Here is a 20,678-nt window from a genome sequence, read left to right on the forward strand (position 1 = left end):
AAATATAACTACTAGTAAATCTACTGTATGACAGTAAATGTTCCTTAAAAGCAGTAACTAAAAAAACAATTTCATGTGCTCAAACTAGCATTTTTTTTTTTAAAGTACTGAATTATTTATGTCGTCAGCTGGACTATCCTGATGGTTGTGAAGTGTGTGCTAGAGAGCTTTCTCACAGCTCACAGAGCAGGGTTTTCAATAGGAAGGATGTCTGTACCTTTTTGCTAAAAGCTGTGGCTTCCTGCCTTTGTTAGGGGAAATATGGTGGAGGGACACAGCAAGTTTGCTATCTGTCTGATGCACAGATAGATAACCTGTTCAGGGTGCACTGCGCTGCTGCGCAGCTTGCAGCACAGACAGGACTGCTTTGACTTTGCCCGCACTGTCTGTCATGACAGCACTTGCCTTGCTAGTTAGAGCTCCAGTGTATATGGAGTGCTAAATGTAGCTCTCAAAAAAGGAGATTATCCAGAGAGAATAGGTGCTATACTTTTCTTCTGGACACACAACATTTGTGAGGAAATGTTGTGGGAAAAGCTGGGTTGCTAGGCAGTTGTTTTGCTGGTAATGTGGGAATTAAGCCAATACAGAGCAAGCCGTAGGGGCTGTTCTTTTCAGGCCACAGAGGAGCAGAGAGCCTCAGCGTGTTCTTTGCACTCTGAGTTTTCCTCTGTGCCTGAACGTTTGGAAACCATTGATAGCACTGCTCTTTAAAACTGGTAAACCACCTGCAACAACTCTTGTCTCCACTCACCATGAAAGTTTTCATTTCTTTAATACATCTTACGAATTTTTAAGTTCCAGTTTCAGTTAAGTTCAGCATGTTGGACTAGACGACTTTTGAAGGTCCCTTCCAACCCAAACTATGATTCTATGTTTCTGTTGTCATTTCTGGAAAAAGTGAGATTTAGAGAAGAAAAGAAAGCTACTAACTTGAAAAGTTGTAAATGAAAAAAAAAAAGCAAAACCATTATGTTTTAGTGTATGAAATGGGTACTGGAGAAAATAAATTATTTAGCTGCATGCTCATCAGTGATACTTCAGGTTTCCTCTCATTGTCATTCCGCTTATGGTAGAGCAAACTAGAATGCTCCTCTATACACTTACACTAAGTTTAAACGTCATTAGCTGAATAGGAAGAGATGTGTGAAAACCCAGAAAGATCCCTGTAGTTTGTGTGAGGAATCGCAGGATCCAGAGACTTATGACAGTAGCCGTAATAAATGGGGACTAATTTCCATATCTGACATAGAAATGTACAGCCCTTGGGCACTGCACTGTATTTCAGTGAACTGTGCTGGGCAATCTTACGTACTTCAGCTGAAGAACTGGAAATTTAATGCCAGACAGTGGGAAGCCAGAAAGCTGCTCCCTGGGAGAGTCCCAGATACTGTACCGACACCCTGACTCTGAATTAAAGAAAAGAGAGGGTGAGAAAGGGTATTTTCCAGTATCGCTATTCATGTTGTCTCCATTGTCTCTTGTGACTCTGCAAAAGGCTTCAAGTCAGAGAGAGTACCATTAGACTTGGTGCTCATGGGTATCATGACTGATGATGCCAGCAGGGTGTCATGGCCAGACAAGTGTGGAGAACAGGATCTTCCATTCTGAATCATCTTCCTGCTGCCTGGTGGTAAATTTTATTTCAAAGGATTATTGTGGTGGTGCCATCCCAAATCTCTTTCAGTACCACGGCTGGCAGTGATGTGAATGGTTTGCCGTGAATGCTCAGGAGGAGGATGAGTTCATTTCTGCTGCCTGTAATGCAAAAACTCTTTGTTAGCCTGAGAAACCAGAAGCTAGGTGTCATCTTTCACAATTACTATATGCACCTTCCTTCATTTGCCTCATTGTATTTCCTTTAGTATTTCCCAAGTAGTGGCTAAGAACATTATGGCATCTTTTTGGCTTACGTTGTTAGTTTCAATTTTAGCTACCATATTAGCTGAATATAAACCCCTATTTTCTTCACACACAAATTCAGCTCTTTTCTTACTGCACTTCATAAATAAGTCAATGTACAGAATTGTATTACAGAAGCCCTACTGAATAATAAATAATGCATTTGTTTTGCCATATGATTCTGTTCTTGTCTGTTTGCCCAGTGCTCCTCTATTTCACAATTTTTTTTGTCATAGGGAATGTAAGTTAAGATTAGATCTTTCATTGTACCTTTCATAACTCATGCTTATTCTGAACTAGATGTTTCTGCAAAGAATTTATACAGGGCAATAATATACAGAGCAAAAACCTTTATTTATTTTATAAGTTAGAAAACTTCTCTTTGAAGTTTTAGTTGTGCTGGGTTGAGGCTTGTTTAACGTTTTTGTTATGAGTCAGTGAAGTTTGGAGTTGATAAGCAGAGTATTCTCCTAAACCCCCTTGACTCTTGCAAGACCAGGTTGGATGGGGCTTTGAGCAACCTGGTCTAGTGGGTGGTATTCCTGCCCACGGCAGGGGTCACAACAGGATTTGTTTTGCAAACACAGAGAAAATAAATTTGAAGAGTAAAGTCAACAGCTTCACCAGACTGGTGAATTGCCGGTCAGTGTGTAGAAGGCATGGCAAAAACAGTGGCCTGCAATGGAAATGACAAGAGTTACACAAGACAGTGGCATGGCTGATGGGCATAACACCTTCTGCGCAAAGGCAGCCTGATCACAGAGGATAGCAATGGTTGAAGAAAATCATGAGGGACTGCTCAGTGGAGAGGGTCTTAGCTTATGCAAGGTCTTTACAGAGAGAGAGATTAACAACTTTCAGCCTGTAGTTTACAAAACTGTGGGGAGGTATGGACTAAATCCATGAAATACCATGCAAAAAAGCAAACTTTGGTGTCAGTGAACTTAGTATTTGTGAAGAGTGTTGAGAGAGCAGGGAAGAGGATTAGTGGAAAGGACACAAGGAGTAGCATGTGTTGCCATTTAGTTCCACCTACGAATGACTGGACCAGACCTGTGAATCTCACAGCTCTCCCTGGCCCTGTAGCTGAAGTTGCTCTAATAATACAGACCTAGCATTTGCCTTGAATCTAAAATGTTGCTACCAGAGCTTTTAAAGAGAAGATATTTTCCAGTGTGCAGCATCAGTACCTAAATTGGGGCTGGACCGCACAGTGCCTTCATCATCCTCTGAGTCACTTCAGGCACTGCTCATGCCTCCATCTCCTTCTCAACAGTCTTCCAGAAAGCAGAGGATCTTATCCAAAGATTAGTGCACCTACTGCTGACTCTGATGGGAATACAATAGCCTTACCTTTAAAATACTGGTGACTTGTGTATGGCAGGATAGCATTTGTTAAAATATTCTTCTGCCTTGTTTATTTAATTTGTATTGCTTAGTTTTATTTTTTTCCATCTGCTGCCCTCAGATTTATGGCCAGTATCATGGTGTCCCCTCTGAAAGCACTCCTAGAAATAGTTTCTGCAGCAGTGTCTTGTGAGGGACAAGGACACAGGGTATTGAAATCTTATTAGCCCTCACATGAGCCGAAGTCCTTCCTGAGAGATTCTTAAAAGCATGTCAATAAAATGTCCATAAAGCAGATTGGTAGGAGGAGCTCATACAGCAATGAAATACAGAGGGAGAGAAGGTTGTATGGCAAAGATCTCACTAACAGTGCTAAGAAGAAAGTAGATGTAGCTACTACCTGCCTTTTAAGGTATTCACCTTGTTTACCCATTTTGTCTGTCACCATATACATTCAGAGCTGGTTGCTGCTAGTTATTACCATACCAACCTTTTCAAATGCTGATGACGCATTTCTGTTCTCATTTCCTCCTCTGCACACACGCATATGTCACACAAACACCATGCAGTCATATTCTGGTGAACCCTTTGAGACAAAAATGATAGGAGTTACACAAGGGAAGGGATAAAGTAAATGGCTCAGAGGGTGGGAGCCTAAAGTTTTAAACAACAGTGAGAATTAAGAAACTGATGGTATAGGGACGTGAAGACATTTTAGGGCATGAAAAACTGAGCCTTCATTTCTGATTGTGGTTTTCAAAGCAATAATGGTTTCCTTCCCCCACTCCTCCCAGCACATACGCACATCTTTCCCTCAAAATAGCAAGTTATAATGACCACAGTATAGAGAGAGAGCCAAAAGATTTGCTAATATATATTCTGTGCATACCAGTGGTGGTATGTCTATGTCATACAGAAAAAATGCGTGGGATTTTTTTTCCCACATTTTTAATAGCAGTAACCAACAGAGGTCAGGGCATTTCCTAAGGATTTATTGACTGTTTGGATTTAATATCCTTCACCTTACTTATGGACCACCATTTGCTTCTATCCAGCCATTAATCTTCAGGAAACACTCTGCACCATAGCCACTGTTTCCTGCATGACAGTAGAAAGGGTGTTTGAAGAGTGGGTAGAAGTGCTACCCTGCACCTAAAATGCATGACATGTGCAAGAATAAGGCCAAGATGTGAAAGCTTCTTGTGCACAGGACCAGACTGATTCTTGTGGGACATAACACTGTCCCTCAGCTGAACAGTCAGGGAAATAGGCTGACCTCTTCTGACCCTCTACACAGTAGCCTCATCACCCACAACCAAGTTCCAGCAGGAAGCATTACTTGACACAGCAGCACCTCAAGATGGGGAGACATAGAGTCTTTTCTGCCACCATTGCTTTTTATCCATTTTTTTATCCCTCTCTTGTATGGGATGTAATAATAAATCAGCTAATGTGTTGTCTTTGATGAATGACATTTCTTCATGCTTGCAGTTTGTTCAGTCTATGAATGAAATTACGCTCAGTCTCTGAAAAATTACAGGCAGAGAGTAAGTGCAGTGTAAGAAGGATGGTCTCAGGGAGAGCACAGATGGAGTCTGACAGAGCAGAGCCATGGCAACTATATAAATAAAGCAGAACTGTTTATAAATATTTCCCTTTTTTGGGAGTGGGTGTGAGCAATTGCATTATTTGAAGACACTTTTCTCTCATAACACTTTTTTCATCCCTGGCACTGCAGAAGGTTCCTATGGAACACACGGCAGCAGCAGTGGCCAGGATGGCAGTAGGGGGCCCCCTCAAGGAAGACAGCCCAACAGAGGAGCCCCGGGAGCCCCCAGCTGGATCTGCAGTGGGAGCCCTGGCATGGGGCAGAGTCCTGCCTTGCCGAGGGCGCTCTGCTGAGCAGCAAAGACAAGAGGTTTGGACAGCCCCTTCGCTAACGTGACTTAGCTGCTTCCAGCAACCAAAATAGCTCTTGTACTGCCGCCAGCTGACTCTTGTAGCCAGTCCCATCTTGTCACTCAAGTGGTTGCAATTGGAGCTCTTAGCATGTAATTCAAAGCTGATGTGATGAGGAGGGTGTTACAGTTTCACATAACAGAATTTGGTTTTACTCGAATTTACAAAACAAAGGATTATAAGCAGCTAGGCTCAAAAATTTTCCTAAAAGAGCTTTGCTTCCAGGCCAGGAGGTGGCTTTGATCCTGTGAAAGTGCATGTTTCCACCTTATGTAAGCCACCTTAGACCTTTCAAATGCTGTCCATGCTCATTAATTCAGCCTTCCAAAGCTCCTGGGCAAAGCTGAGGGGCAGCACCATGGAGGGGAGTAGAAGGGAATGGAGGGGACCCCCAGTGCAGAGGTCTCACAGCAAAGGAAGCTTCTCCTCTAAGCAAACACCCAGGCAAGGCAGATGATGATACGGTGAAGGCATGACCTCAGAAGAGGATACACAAGTAGAGCGAGGAGGAAGCTGAGAAGAGGATGTGATTGACCAAAGAAGGGTAGGTCACAGTGAAATAACAGCCAGGCTCATGAGAGAAACAGAGCAGAAAAAAAATAAAAGAGTTAGTCTCAAAAACACTCATGAAATATGTGCCTGTCCTGGGTTCAGCAGTAGCAGTCATTTTTCTCCTTGGTAGCTGGTGCAGTGCAGTGTTTTGACTTTCGGCTTGAGAACAGAACTGATAGCAATGTTTTAGTTTGGCCAAGGACTTACTTTGTGAGCCTCATGCTGTGCCAGGGAGGAGGGGAAGCCGGGAGGAAGCAGAGACAGGACACCTGACCCAAGCTAGCCAAAGAGGTATTCCATACCACAGCACATCATGCCCAGGATGTAACTGGGAGTTACCCAGAAGGGCTGAGCCTGCAGGGTTGGAGGAGGTATCGGTCAGTGCTTGGTTGGGCTAGGGGGGACAAGTTATCGGTCGGCTGATGCTGAGGTGTTATATTCTCTTCCCTTGTTATTTCCTTTATCATTGTTATTATTGGTGGTAGCAGTAGTGATTTGTGTTATACCTTAGTTATTAAACTGTTCTTATCTCAACCCGTGGGAGTTGCATTCTTTTCGATTCTCTTCTCTGTCTCTTAGGGAGTAGGGGGAGGGAAAGAAGAGGGGGGGACAGTGAGTGAAGGAGCTCTGCCTGGTTTTAAACCACGACAGAGCCCAAATGACAGAACTGCTGGTATGTGTCTGAATATTTCTGGCAGCTATTTCTTACAGTTTTGAACAGATATTTCTAAAACATAGTAGTATGATTTTACTACATTATTATATTATTTAAAAAGCTTTTGGTTAGTTCTTTTGCACAGTATCCAAGTGAGAATAGCAATGTGTATTTTGATGCTTTGTTTTGGAAATCTTTTTTACACTTCTGAAAGAAACACATCTCTGCAGAGTAGTATTGCTGGAGATGGTGAGGACGAGTAACCCTGCATTGGTATTCCTGCTGGAGCTACCCCTCTGGCCCCAGTCAAAAGGTTATACAGACACAGGGTAACAGAAAATTCTGCTTTGGAAAACTCACAAGGCTTTTATTCTCCTTTTATTCCCTTGCTTTTAAGCCTGGGAAGCAGAGCGGATGTCATGAGGGCCTGGCACTGGCATCAGGATGGGCATACATCCCAGGCTGGAGGCCAAATGATGGGTAACACCCACATGGGAGTCTCCATCTCAGCCCAGGGCACTCCTCCCACCCTGCTCCCACAGGGCCAGGAACTAGTGAGATCCCATGGCTGCGGCTTGGGGACATGTGGAAAACTGCATATCATGAATTAAAATCTGGGAGAAAATAGCATTATGAAAACTTTGAGGAGCATGCTCAAATGTGGCAATGTTTTCCAGGACTGTTCTGGCTGTTCACTATATCTGCGTCTCCAGCCAGGCCAAATGTCCACTCAGACTTTCCTCAGGTTTAACTGATAATTTCCTGTAATTTCCCATTAGCTACATCAGGAGGAAAAAGCCTTTGACAAGCCTTAAATCAAAGATAATGAAGTTCACTAAACTGGAAACTCCTTTGTTTGTCTATCTGTGATGATCATGGGGCAGCTTGGGGAAAGCCAGGAGGCACACAGGAAACAGGCTGCTTTGCCGGGCCATGGCTGGGGCCGTCACTGGGCTGCAGTAAACCCTGAAAAAGCAGGAAAGTGGGTGACCAAACTGAGGAGCAGGGCTGGACACCTGAGCCATGGGGTAGGACACTGAACTTTGGAGCAGAAGATTGCGGGATGAAGTGGTTGGGTTGGGGAAAAGCTGAGAGCTGATCTTCATATAAATTGCTGGGGTACACAACCTTCCTCTCCTGTTCCTGCCTTAACCTATATCTGCTTTTGGCTTTTAATTTTGCTGAAGCACAAAAGGAGACATGGTTTGCACCAACTCTTATGGCTTCTGATTTAGGTTGTACATTGGCGTGTGGAAGAAATAAGTGAATACTTAGCCAGGGTGTGAATATAGTTCCTTAGTTACTCTGTACCCTATTCTTTATGGATATCCTTAGTATGCAGTAAATATTGTGTCAACTTACTCTGCTTTCACAGTGACCATATCAAAGCCTAGTACAGGTTAGCTGCAAATTCACATTGTAGCTACTGCACACTGCCTTATTCACTGTAGGCCGAACGTGACTTAAACCAGCATCACTTCTCCGCATGGATGAGGCTTATTTGCTTGTGCTTGTAATTCCTATATGATTAGACATCAACTGCAGCTGGAGCATCTAAATAGTTCTGTAATAGAAGCAGAATAACCAGAATAAATTTCCATTGGTAGACTTGGCAGCGTTAGGTGTACTCAAGGATCTTAAAAGTCTTTTCCACCTTAAATAATTCCATGTCTATGATACTGTGATTCTAAATTGATTGTGTCACTGTAAGCACACTTTCAGATGAGGTAAAGAAAACCCTTCATTTGTAAGCTGTTAAATGGAGACATACATAGGCCCAGGTTGAGTCTTTTATTTCTCAGAGAATGGTTGTGGCTATTTCTTATACTTGCCAGCCTGTCACAGCTCGGGTACAGTTCTCCCACTGGTATTTCAAGCACTATTTTGTGTCTGGCTGGAAGAATCTGCCTTTTATATTTCCTAAGTCCTGTTTGCTTCCTGTGTGTCTGGGAGCTTTTGGCTCACACCACTGGGACTTGAGGAAGTAACTGTGAAGACAAGTGATGAGATGGAAGCATCTTCCTTCAGTCTATTCCTGTTTAGCCCAAGCTCCTGTACTTGCAGAGCTATTTGCAAAAGCCAAGAATGCTGCTGTGGAGACAGCCAGTCCCTCCTTCCTCGAGCTATGAGAGAGTCATCACTTGGAGGCATCATTGAGGGGAGCAGTTTTAATGTGATGAACAAGCACCTCAAAGAGTTCCCTGTATTGGACATGGAACGGAGATAAATGTTAAATAGTAGGAATTAATTCAGTTATAAAGGCAGAGGTAATTAACTCTGTGTTTAATTAGGACATCATGTATGTGAAAAGGGATGTTCCATGTATCAATAGTTTCCTGTGGTGTATAAATGCCAAGTCCAAATTAAATAGGTTGGTAAAAGCAAATGCTGAGGTGAAGGGGTAAAAACACACAGTATGTAACACACATGGACTTGCAGTAGCAGAATTTATTTTGTCCTGGAAAAAGACAGAAAGAGCTTGAATATTATCATTTGAGTCTGGTAAGCGACACTTGACTGCTCTATCATTAATCAAGTGCCACATTTTGAGTTCATTTTTAAAAGGCCATTTATTTCTCTATAGCCTTACAATCATGAAATTCTCTTATTAAGGATCAGATAGTTTTAAAAGAACATTACTTGTAAATAATGCTAGCTCCCTAGAAGCACAGTAGACAGAATGACACTCCGTTTGGTATCATTACAAGATCATCACAACATCAGAGAAATTGGTCTTTTCACAGGGTTTCTGGAGCCACTTTTTGTGTTAGGAATATTGTATCAGGCTCTAATATCACCAGGTGAAGCTGTGAGAGGGATGTACTGCTCCATGACGGAGGTTATGGAGAGTGCTTTTCTAAGGGAAAACATTTGGGGTAGGGCAAAGCAATGAAATTCCAGAGGTGTTTGGTAGTATTGTCTCAGGTACATGTCAAGGGCCTGGTCATGGTTTAGGGTTTGAGGGGTTTTTTTGTTCCATTCAGAATGACGTGCTTTTTTCTAAGCACGTTGGATACTAGGACTAGGCTGTTATTTTACAGTCCCAAGGTCAGCAAACTCTGTCTGCGATCATGGCAAGAATGTAGACCAATTTCCTGAGAAGTGCTAGAAGCTGGATGGCTCAGGACATTGAGAGGATGCTGGAGAAAATAATGTTAAATAAAGAAATATCATGATATTTTGCAGGGGGATAAACTATGTCACTGAGGAAGTTTCTTCCAGATGTACGTTTTGTGATACTTTGAGCTAGAGAACAGGATCAGAAACCAAGATAATAAGGTAGAGCTTTCCAAAAAGGAAACCTCTTTTCTTTTTGTTCCAGCAATATTAAAGAAGATTGAGGAAAGAGAAACTAATTGTTGTCATCATTGGCTTTTAACTAAAGTCACGTATTGTTGCTAGCAAAAAGCTTATGTAATGCTGTCTAAAATGTCTTTGTGCTCAGGAAAGGTCATAAGTAAATGAAGCTTAATCAGTGGAAGTACAGGACAATTTTTGTATTTCTTTATAAATCAAATGAGGCCAGCAGAGGTACTTTGGATTTACAGTAGAGTAAGTGTGTGCAGAATATGGCTTCATGATTTTAGCTGTGCAGATATTACACGTTTGTTTGGAACTTCCATAGAGCAATTTTAAAGGAAAGACTCGATATGCCAAAGCATAAAATAATACCCATAGGACAAAAAGTGAAAAGTTTAATATTATTTTATATACAAAATGTTTTCTAGTGTTTCTACAGCAATTTGTAAAACTAGAGAATACTTTATGTAGAGATTACAGTGGCTAGTTTTGTATGTAGGATGTTTTAGAACAGGATTTTAAAGTATAGCCTTGCTGTCTTTATAGTTGTGTTTGTCTTCTTGACCCATTATCTATTTTCGTGATCTGTAGGCAAAGCCATAAAACCATTGTAGAATGAATCACAGAATCACAGAATCCTAAGGGTTGGAAGGGACCTCAAAAGATCATCTAGTCCAACCCTCCTGCAAGAGCAGGGTAGCCTAGAGTACATCACACAGGAACTTGTCCAGGCGGGCCTTGAATATCTCCAACGTAGGAGACTCCACAACCCCCCTGAGCAACCTGTTCCAGTGCTCTGTCACTCTCACAGTAAAGAAATTTTTCCCGATGTTCACATGGAACCTCCTATGCTCCAGTTTACACCCATTGCCTCTTGTCCTATCACTGGACATCACTGAAAAAAACCTAGCTCCATCATTCTGACACTCACCCTTTACATATTTGTAAACACTGATGAGGTCACCCCTCAGTCTCCTCTTCTCCAAGCTAAAGAGTCCCAGCTCCCTCAGCTTCTCCTCATAAGAGAGATTTTCCATTCCCTTAATCATCTTAGTTGCTCTGCGCTGGACTCTTTCAAGCAATTCCCTGTCTTTCTTGAACTGAGGGGCCCAGAACTGAACACAATATTCCAGATGCAGCCTCACCAAGGCAGAGGAGAGGGGGAGGAGAACCTCTCTTGACCTACTAACCACATCCTTTCTAATGTACCTTAGGATGCCTTTGGCCTTCTTGGCCACAAGGGCACATTGCTGGCTCATGGTCGTCCTCCTATCCACCAGGATCCCCAGGTCCTTTTCCCCTTCACTGCTGTCCAGCAGGTCAGCCCCCAACCTGTACTGATACATGGGGTTGTTCTTCCCCAGATGCAAGACTCTACACTTGCCCTTGTTGAATTTCATCAAGTTCCTCTCCTCCCAGCTCTCCAGCCTGTCCAGGTCTCGCTGAATGGCAACACAGCCCTCTGGTGTGTCAGCCACTCCCCCCAGTTCAGTATCATCAGCAAACTTGCTGAGGGTACATTCAGTTCCCTCATCCAGGTCGTTGATGAAAATATTAAACAGCACTGGTCCCAGCACCGACCCCTGAGGGACTCCACTAGTCACAGACCTCCAGCTAGATTCTGCCCCATTGACCACAACTCTCTGCCTTCTTCCTTTCAACCAGTTCTTGATCCACCTCACTACCTGATCATCAAGCCCACACTTCCTTAGCTTATCTATGAGGATGCTGTGGGAGACGGTATCAAATGACTTACTGAAATCAAGAAAAAGCACATCTACCACTCTACCATCATCCATCCACCTAGTCACTTGCTCACAGAAGGCTATAAGGTTGGTCAAACATGACTTCCCCTTGGTAAAGCCATGTTGGCTGCTCTTAATGACCCCCTCATCCTTGATATGCCTAGAGATGGTGTCAAGAATAAGTTGTTCCATCACCTTTCCAGGGATGGAGGTAAGGCTGACTGGTCTATAATTACAATGAGATGAGAGCAGCTCTCAAGAAGAGCATGGTTTGTCAAGTTTCTTTTGAGGTAGTTTAGATCCCTGGGTTTGTTGAGTTTGGGCACTTACATAACAGAGCACTTTCACCATCTCAGATTGCACAGAGGAAATCAGTAGAGCCCTTTGCTTCAGGATATAAGTGTGCCGTTGGCTATGCTGGGGAAGCAAAGGCAGCAGGAGGAGAAGATTTTCAGCACAAGTAGTCTATCCATTTTTTGAAGCAGCTGAGAGTGAAATTTGATTTGAACCTGTAAAACAAATCCTGCACTTCTGTATAATAGCTTATGAAGAATCCACTAAAGGTGAGACTTCAACAGAGAATAAGAATCAGAAATAATAAAATAGAATCACATCTGGATTCACAAAGCTTATGTGCAGGTCTGGGTCAGCACTTTCATAGAAGTCCCTGCATTTTTATCCCAAGCCTCAAGCTGTTTCAGTACGAAGAGGAGTGATGGAAAATAGAGAAGAGGGGAAAGAAACCAGAAATCTTCTGGTGGAAGGCAAACATAGCTCATCTGAACCACTGCATCTTTCTTGGGATTCCAGTGTGTCTTTTTGCAGATGGGGCCTATAGGGCCTTACTAATGCTGAGAAGACTGCACCTGCTGCCTGCTTCCAGAGCCAGGGCACTTTCAGCATCTGGGACTAAGCTGGGACACAGAACATGGCTCTGGGAGTAAAAGATAAAATGTCAGGAAGGGTTTGCTCAGTGCTCTTGTTTTAGAGATGCATTAGGCCGTGCAAAATTCAAAGGGGTGGGTTTTCCTGTTTCTTTGCTAATGATGATTTTTACAGTGTGTAAATATGGGAGGTGCACAAACCTGCAGTCATTTTTCCTGCAGAAGCATCATGGAGCAGTCAGATAACATGATACAGCTAATTAATTTAGGAGGGGTATTTGAAGCTAAAAAGTTGAACAACACAAATGACTGTTAAATTCATTGCCAAATGCAACAGCTTTTGTGAGTGCTCCAGAAAAATTATCATAAATGTGTCCACATAAAATCTCTTCTATGTTTTGCTATCTTGCTATAAATAAAAAAATTCCCTTCCTCCTGGGAAAATTTAGTGTGATAGTGACTTTTTGAGCAAGTCTGGTTGAGAAGTCAAGGTGCAGCTGCGCTGCCTCAGGAACAAAGGACAGTGTTCCTAGGCATTTCCTGGCCTGGGCAGAGTATGGCTCCCCTCAAGAAGCCTGATGCTCTGAGCATAAAGCTTGCACCTGTTTTGGCTGGCCACCTTGCTACATCACAGAAGCTCCCTGCCAGGTGCCAGAAGCAGTGCTTGTACACTTTCTGGCAGACCTACCCTGTAGAAGACCACTGGGTGCACTGGAATACAGGCTTTCTGCAGCAAGATGTCCTGTTTTCAAGTTCAGCAAAGAAGCAAGTGGGGAGGCAGCCTGGCTCAGAGTTGACTTCACGATGACATGCAGGCCTGTCACCTACCGGCTCAGCATACTGCCAGGCCATCCCAGCTCCAGGGGTGGCCAGACAGGACATGAAGCAACTGCACTTATCTACCGATCTCCACGGAGAACAAGGCCACATCTGAATTGATCTCGATTTATTCCCCCCAGGGAAAAAAAGGAAAGTTATCCTGCTGATGCTACACATGCGTAAGTGCACTAATAATGCCAATCTAGGAATGGGTGGTGTAACATTCGTACTTGTCTTCTCTTAGCTTAGTCTAGTCCCATGCATGCAATGCTTTCTCTATCAGTTACGTGATAAACTGTCATTATGAATTACCCAGTGATTGTGGATATGAGGTATATGCAGTGATTCCTCTGGTAAAACAAGACAAGAGAATTTATATTGGACAAGTTTCTGAATAAATAGCGATGGAGTGTCATTAGAGATGTATTCACATTGTGAAACAGGCAGATAAATTTTAAACAATCTTATTTTACTAGGCTTAATGCTGTACTGGCAGTGCCGATGTCGGTTGTGGAAATGAATTTACATTTCATGTAGACATCTGAGTGAGAAATTTGTTGATAGTGATCCTTTGTTTTAATTATAAGAATGTCAATCATACATCGTATGAAACAAAATAAATTCTGAAACCATTAGACATTTGGGTCTTGTCTGCATGTTCTGGTGGCAAGGCTGTGTATAGTGTGAAGAACGTGACCAGAGCAGCTGGTTTCCATCAAAAGGCATCATGATGGTATAAGGGAAGATAAACTGGGCCCTGCTGACTCTCTTGTTTATGCTCTGCAGACCAGCTGATGTAATTGTGCCTGATGGATCTCTCTCCCTCCCTGTAGTGTCCTGGGGAGTTGCACTGCAGCTGTCTACTCATGCTGTACATGACAGATAGTTAAGTGAATAAAGTGCACCATCCAAAAAGGCTTCCCATTAATATTCCTGTGTGTCCTTTCGGTAAGTTCTAAGGGTAAAAACATATGAGTCTGGAATCTGTTGAGCAGTTGTTATCTTACAGACATGGCAACATTGATGTAAGGTCATGTGATACAATGGGTTTCACAAAATAATGCCATGTCTGCTGGCCATCAAACTCAGATTTTATACTTCTCTCTTTATAGACCAGTGACTTTGTGTCAATGGCAACATTTTTTATTCGGTGACCTGGAACCTGATCTGTAAATGTGTTTGTCTGGCTTTATGTTCATGTGCATCCTTTTGTGTTTATTAGTATACTAGAACTGATATAAACATGCTTCATGAAGCAAGCGCCTTCATTAGATTTGGGCTTGTGTAAATATTTTGGTTTATGTACACTAAATTACTTCTTTCAGATAACCGCATTTTCTTGCTTGTCCAATATAAAAGCTTGCCAAGTGCCTTGCACTCTGTTGCTCTGTTGCCCAGCTACTACAGCTTTAACTCTCCCACAAAAACATTTCCATGCAGTAATGGTTTTGTGCACTGTTTTTGCACTGTGTAGTAAACACACTGCTAGGTGACTACTAAAATCTATTTAGTAAAAATGTGATGAAAGAATGTAAATATTGTTTAAGAGTCAAAGCCATACTTCACCATGATTTACCAGAAAACTTTTGCCTGACAAAAAGCTTATATGTAGTGGTAAACTGTAATAATGCTGTAAAAGAAAGAAAAGATTTTCATAAAAGAAATACAGTAACAATTTCTGGAAGTCAAATCCTTGACAGCTTCTGCTTAAATTAAGTCTTCTTTAAGAGCTGAAAAAATAAAAAAATAAAAAAAAATCACTAAATCGTTCTCTTTCCTTCCCTGATAACTTGAAACCATGCAGAAAAGTTTTTAGATATGTTTTCTCTAACCAAATAATTACATTCTTTAAGAATCTGCAAACAGCTAAAACATGACTTCTTTTTTAATCTACATTGCCAGCAATGATGAAGTTAAATAGAGATGCTGCAAGTAGCATTTATAATAGATGGTACTGCAAAAAAAGCAAAACTTTGAGTGTCACCTTAACTGGTTGGTTGTATTCTCTATTTTTCAATATGAAGAAAATGAGAACATACAGGGCAAAAATGCTCAACATGTCTTTTAGGCAGCAGCTTTCAACCTAATTGCATGAAGAATGATATGCAAGAGATCATTACACAACACTTAAGTCAGAAGAGTGTCACTCTCACTGCATGGCTAAGGGCAGGGAGATTACAACAACCATCTTGTTCCTTGGCCAAGCTCTTTATTTGGCCTCTGGCTTGAAAGAGGTGTGAGTTCTAGATTAGAAATCCAATGTATTACATTCTTTTGTGAGTAATCCAAGTTAGTTTTAAGTGACTTCATCTTCTGTATGTCCTCAGATGGTTACCTACAAATCCACTGCAAGGAAAATTGCTGTGGACTCCTATGCACTTGTGTCCTGGGTTCAGCAGTAGCGGTCATTTTTCTCCTCCTTGGTAGCTGGTGCAGTGCAGTGTTTTGACTTTCAGCTTGGGAACAGAGCTGATAGCGATGATGTTTTAGTTTGACCAAGGACTTTCTGAGCCTCATGCTCTGCCAGGGAGGAGGGGAAGCTGGGAGGAAGCAGAGACAGGACACCTGACCCAAGCTAGCCAAAGAGGTATTCCGTACCACAGCACGTCATGCTCAGGATGTAACTGAGGCTTACACAGAAGGTCTAGGACTGCAGGGTTGGAGGAGGTATCGGTCGGTGCTTGGTTGGACTGGGGGGGGCAAGTTATCGGTCGGCTGGTGGTGAGGTGTTGTATTCTCTTCCCTTGTTATTTCCTTTATCATTATTATTATTGGTGGTAGCAGTAGTGATTTGTGTTATACCTTAGTTACTAAACTGTTCTTATCTCAACCCGTGGGAGTTGCATTCTTGTCAATTCTCTTCTCCGTCCCTCTGGGAGCAGGGGGAGGGCAAGAAGGGGGGACAGTGAGTGAACGAGTTGTCTGGCTGGGCTTAAACCACGACAATTTGTCAAACCATGAGGGAGTCTGCAGCAGCCATAGTCTGGAATTGACTTCAGTCTCTTGCAGTGGCATTTGGAATGTGAAGTGGTCTGTGAATTACTTTTTAAAAGGCTGCATGGTGCATCAGCTGGAAAAGGATTTGCTGTCTCTCTACAGAGGACACTGATCAAGACAGACAGAAACACATTTTCTGGTGAAGTCTGTGATATAAAACCTGGTGAAATAGTAAGTGGATGCAACGCCTTAAAGCTGTGCCTGCCTATGTTGGCCCCTTGGGACCAAATCAGACATAGACCATGAACACCATTCTCAAGTGAGGTTATAAAAAGCTGGGGAGCTTCCGGTCAGATGACACTGCCCCGACCCAGGTGCAGGACCCTGCACTTGGCTGCATGTTTCTCAAGTAAGCTCCAGCTGGATTGCTGGGACTTTGCTGTCAGGAAGGTTTTCACTTGAGTGCCCTGAAAATCTGGAACCTGTCATATTCAGTACCCATACTCTGTTTTATAGCAAGGTTTTTCTTTCTTCAGTTGGAGCTGAGAACACGGACGTTCACCCAGCGTGTTTCCTCTGTGCTGAAATATTTTTTCTATGTTGAATGACTAATAAGACTGAGGAACACTGTGAAGATATCTTTTCATTACTAGTGCTCAGATTTTCCATTCATTGTAAGACACAGCATCCATTTCCAGCAGTAAATGTCATGCACACAATAGCTCTGCTGTCGGTGTGAAACCTAGCTTAACCAGAGGAGGAGGCATAAAAGATCAGAGCACAGCCTCTGTGTGCTAAACTGTACAGTCCAAAATATGTCTCATACTGGCAATTCAAAATAGATTGCTTAGATAAGGTTGTATCCTAAGGCTTCATTGTCTGCCTGCATCAAATGTTACTTTTCTTTTTATTTGAATCATCTTTACGTGTCTAGGCACTAAAACCGATTATGGTCCTTATGTGGCCAAAAGAAGGCAGCGTTTGAAGGAAGATTTGCAGACTACAAGCCTGACTGCACATGGTTTTCACCTGCGTGAACAGGGGTTGCGTGAACATTAGGAGACATTAGGCTGTTTGTTTTTATCCAGCTTGGAGCAGACAATATTCCAGGAGTCGTGTTTAAGCAAGCAGGAGATGTGAGAGACAGAAACAGAAGATGGTATAAGACAAAGGAAAGTAGAGCGAGCAAAGTCTCAGTGCAAGACAATGTTGAAAACAAACCCTGGGGAATGTGTTTGAGGTCAGTCACTGAATCAGTAGCAAGACCCAAATCAAAATCTGAATCTTCTGTCCTGTAGTTTGACCTTCACTGCATTGTCTGTAATTGATTTAAAAGTGGTATAATTCCTTAGTGCAGAAGTGTTTCATGTGTATGAGAATATTTCTCCAGCTTTATATAGTAAGCGACACATAAAATCCGATTTGGAAATAATATAGTGTGCAATGAATAAATGATATGCTCTGACATTTGGTGGTGTTTGTGAGATATAAGTCTATTTCTAGTGCACTCCAGGCTTAAATAGCCAACTGGTGTTTATAAGAGATGGGCTGCTGCATTCCTTTTCAGTTTGCTAATATGTGCTAGTCTACTGAAGTCAGCCCTACACTGAGTAAACACATGGGACTCTGCTCATCTATAGGACGATGTGAATAAACCATCATAGTTTCACTGGAGATCTATGCAAGCATCAGGTCATAAATTGTGAAAAATTTAAACAGAATTTGAACTAATTGACCATGCTCAGTGGATACACTCTCAGCCTGCATGCCTTAGTTTACCTAGCTGAACTAAAAATAATCCGTAGATGGAAAATCCTTGTGATGGACACTGTAAAAGTCCAGTGAGATGATTATGAAGCATAGTTTATTCTTGTAAAACACTTTAAGATCTTTGTTTTAAATGTGTTTAAACAATAAATGCTGCTACGTGTTTGGTTCACTGTGGTTCAGTACTTTCAATGTTGCATCGTTACATTAAGAAAAAGGGGGCATGTTTTCTTGACCGGATTACCGTGGAAAACTTTATTCTGTATACTCCACCAGCTGGAGCACAGAAACATGAGTTCTTGTGTACTGGCAAATGCACTAGACAGATGGGGATACTGGGATGTGTAGTGCTACCACCAAGTAGTAGAGGCAGGTAAAAGATCAGGTTTTATGACTGAACTCATGTGCAGCCACTGGAAAAAAATACAACCTAAGACAATGGGGCAAATGTTAATGATTCTTCCTTTTCAAGGTCATTTTGGCTTGTTACATTTGGCTACATCTAAAGTACTTTAGGAGATTGTAACAAATATTTGAATTTGCATGTAGATTCGGCTCCCAGTTTTACAGTGGTTCTTTTTCTCTACAGTGGCCTAAACAACCCCCCCAAAACTATGTCTGAACTTTTCTCAATGCAGTTGATGCAGTTGAGGTATCAGGTTTTATTCTGAATCCTGCTTTCAGCCTCCAAAAATTCAAAACCCATCTAGCTGAGGCAAAATCCTCTTCCATTTCTACTTGCATCTTGCTTGGGTAGTAGCTAAGTAAAAAGCTTCATCCAGTTCTGATAAAGCAGCTTCCTCCTCCCCTTTTACTGAGAATCATTTTAGCTGAGATAATTGCTGATCAGTTAATTAAGCCAGATAGAAGCATGCAGAGAGCCAAAGCATGATTTTCACTTGCAGCATCTATGTCTTGAGAAAATGTTAACATGTGGTACTTTCTTGCCACTTGGAAATACGTAATTGTGCTTGAACACTATTTCACTGGAGGGGAAATCTGTAAGTGGAATTGCAAACCTTCCTAATGGAAACAAGGACAGATCACGAACAAGGTAACTGAAGTGGCTGCTTGATTGATTATATTAATGCCCAGAAGGGAATGTGTCCATTATATTTCTACTGTGGCTTTCTATTGTGTCCTCTCATTTAACAATGATCCACATACAAGGAAGGGTAAGGACAATGCAAATTGGAGGAGGGAAATAATTGTTATTAAGCAATGCCCTTTTGCTTTCAGACTAGCTGGGATTGTTTTTCCTCTCTGCTAGAAACCCCTATGTATAGCCAGTGAGCAGGGCTAGCTGCTTGGTTTGAATTTCTCTTTGTCTATTTACTGTGACAAAAAAGACCTCAGCTTGTAAGCAGACTGCAAAGCACTGAGCAAGGATGTGTTCTGAAGGACAGGAACAGCTGAGCCTTGTGGAGGCTCTACAGTTTACTGGTTAGTGGTCTCCAGGCTGCTTTCACTTGCAGTTTTATGTATGTGAATGATATGCATATCCAATTTTATAAATTATTCCAAAGAGGAAATAATGCTGCTCTCCAAGCTTTCTTCTCCCCTCCCCAAGATGAAGGAATTGTGTCTCCAAAACCACATTATCAGAGTTTTTTTTCCTCTTTCTCTCCTTTATTTTTTCCTCTCATTCTGTTTGTTGTTCTCTTTCTAAAAATCACTACATTCTTGTGGAGGGGACAAATAACATTTACGTTTTGTTTGCTGCTTTCTGAAACACTCTTAAGATCTAAATGATCTAAAAATGTATATCTTGCTGATGGGTCTTTTGACCCTATGTGACTGTAGCAAACCAGTCATCAGCTTGATTTGGAACAGGATTGAACCCCCAAAATGGATTTCAGTTCTGACTGCCCATACTGCATGAAAGTAAGCATTGAAAAGACTCATCCATCCACTTATTTGTCTGTCTAAAACTTTTACATCAAAGACAGCTTGAACAGTTTCTGAGCTGAAGAGTTTTTGAGGAAGACATGAAGACTCTAGAAGCTGACACTGACATATTTCTGAAAAGGCACTACTTCAGAGTACAGACATATGTTTCTTTGTAGCATTCAGAAAATTGTATTTGACTGTGAGAACCAAACTGTATTGACTTAGTGAGATCCAACAGCACACTTCATGCTGTTTGAGAGGCGAATGAAAATCCACGGCCTCCTACCAGGAGCCTGTTTCTTATTTCTGAAAAGCTAACTATGCTTTAATTGTGGTCTGGAAGTTAATGTTATTTCAGAATTGTCGTCTTAATTCCCATCATTCCAATTCTGCAGATGTGGAAAATCACCCTCTTTACTATATTGCCCATGATGCTCTTCATTACCATCTGCTAAGGTTTCAAAATCTGTTATGAACTTGTTGCTAATTTCAACTTCCTTTCCTTTTTCTGGGAAAAACAAAGAAAGCAAACCAAACAACCAAACCCCAAACAACATAGCAAAACAAAAAAAAATCCCAAACCAAAAAAACAACCCACAACAGAAGACAGCCCATCTGTATAGCTGCTGAACAGCTTACCCTGCTGTAATAAAGAACTCCTTTCAGAGACATAAGTCAATACTTCTGCTTAGGTCAGCCAAGAGGAATTGTCTTTTCTTGAGTACATCCTATACCCATCTCTTCTTTCCAAGGGAAAATGGTTTTCACCAGGCAAGCTGATACTCTGCCAGCCAGAAAAACCTACAGCGTTTGAAAAACTAAAGCTGTCTCTAATAAAAACCTCTTTTCTAGTATAAGGATTCTTTTTTAGCCAGCTCTGTAGTATTAAAGTGTTCAGGAAATAGAATTTAACAGTATTAT

At 41.8% G+C, this 20,678-nt stretch overlaps 1 protein-coding gene across 1 annotated transcript in view; it reads left to right on the forward strand.

Annotated features, from left to right (window-relative positions):
- CEP85L (centrosomal protein 85 like) overlaps window positions 1-20,678 on the forward strand; it is a 139,329-nt gene that overhangs the window by 416 nt on the left and 118,235 nt on the right. The gene's annotated exons all lie outside the window — the stretch shown is intronic.

This window comes from Pezoporus wallicus, unplaced genomic scaffold (assembly GCF_028554395.1).
Source record: "Pezoporus wallicus isolate ANWC-B61680 ecotype Strahan unplaced genomic scaffold, APGP_CSIRO_Pwel_v1 contig_8806, whole genome shotgun sequence".
Lineage (NCBI taxonomy): Eukaryota > Metazoa > Chordata > Aves > Psittaciformes > Psittacidae > Pezoporus > Pezoporus wallicus.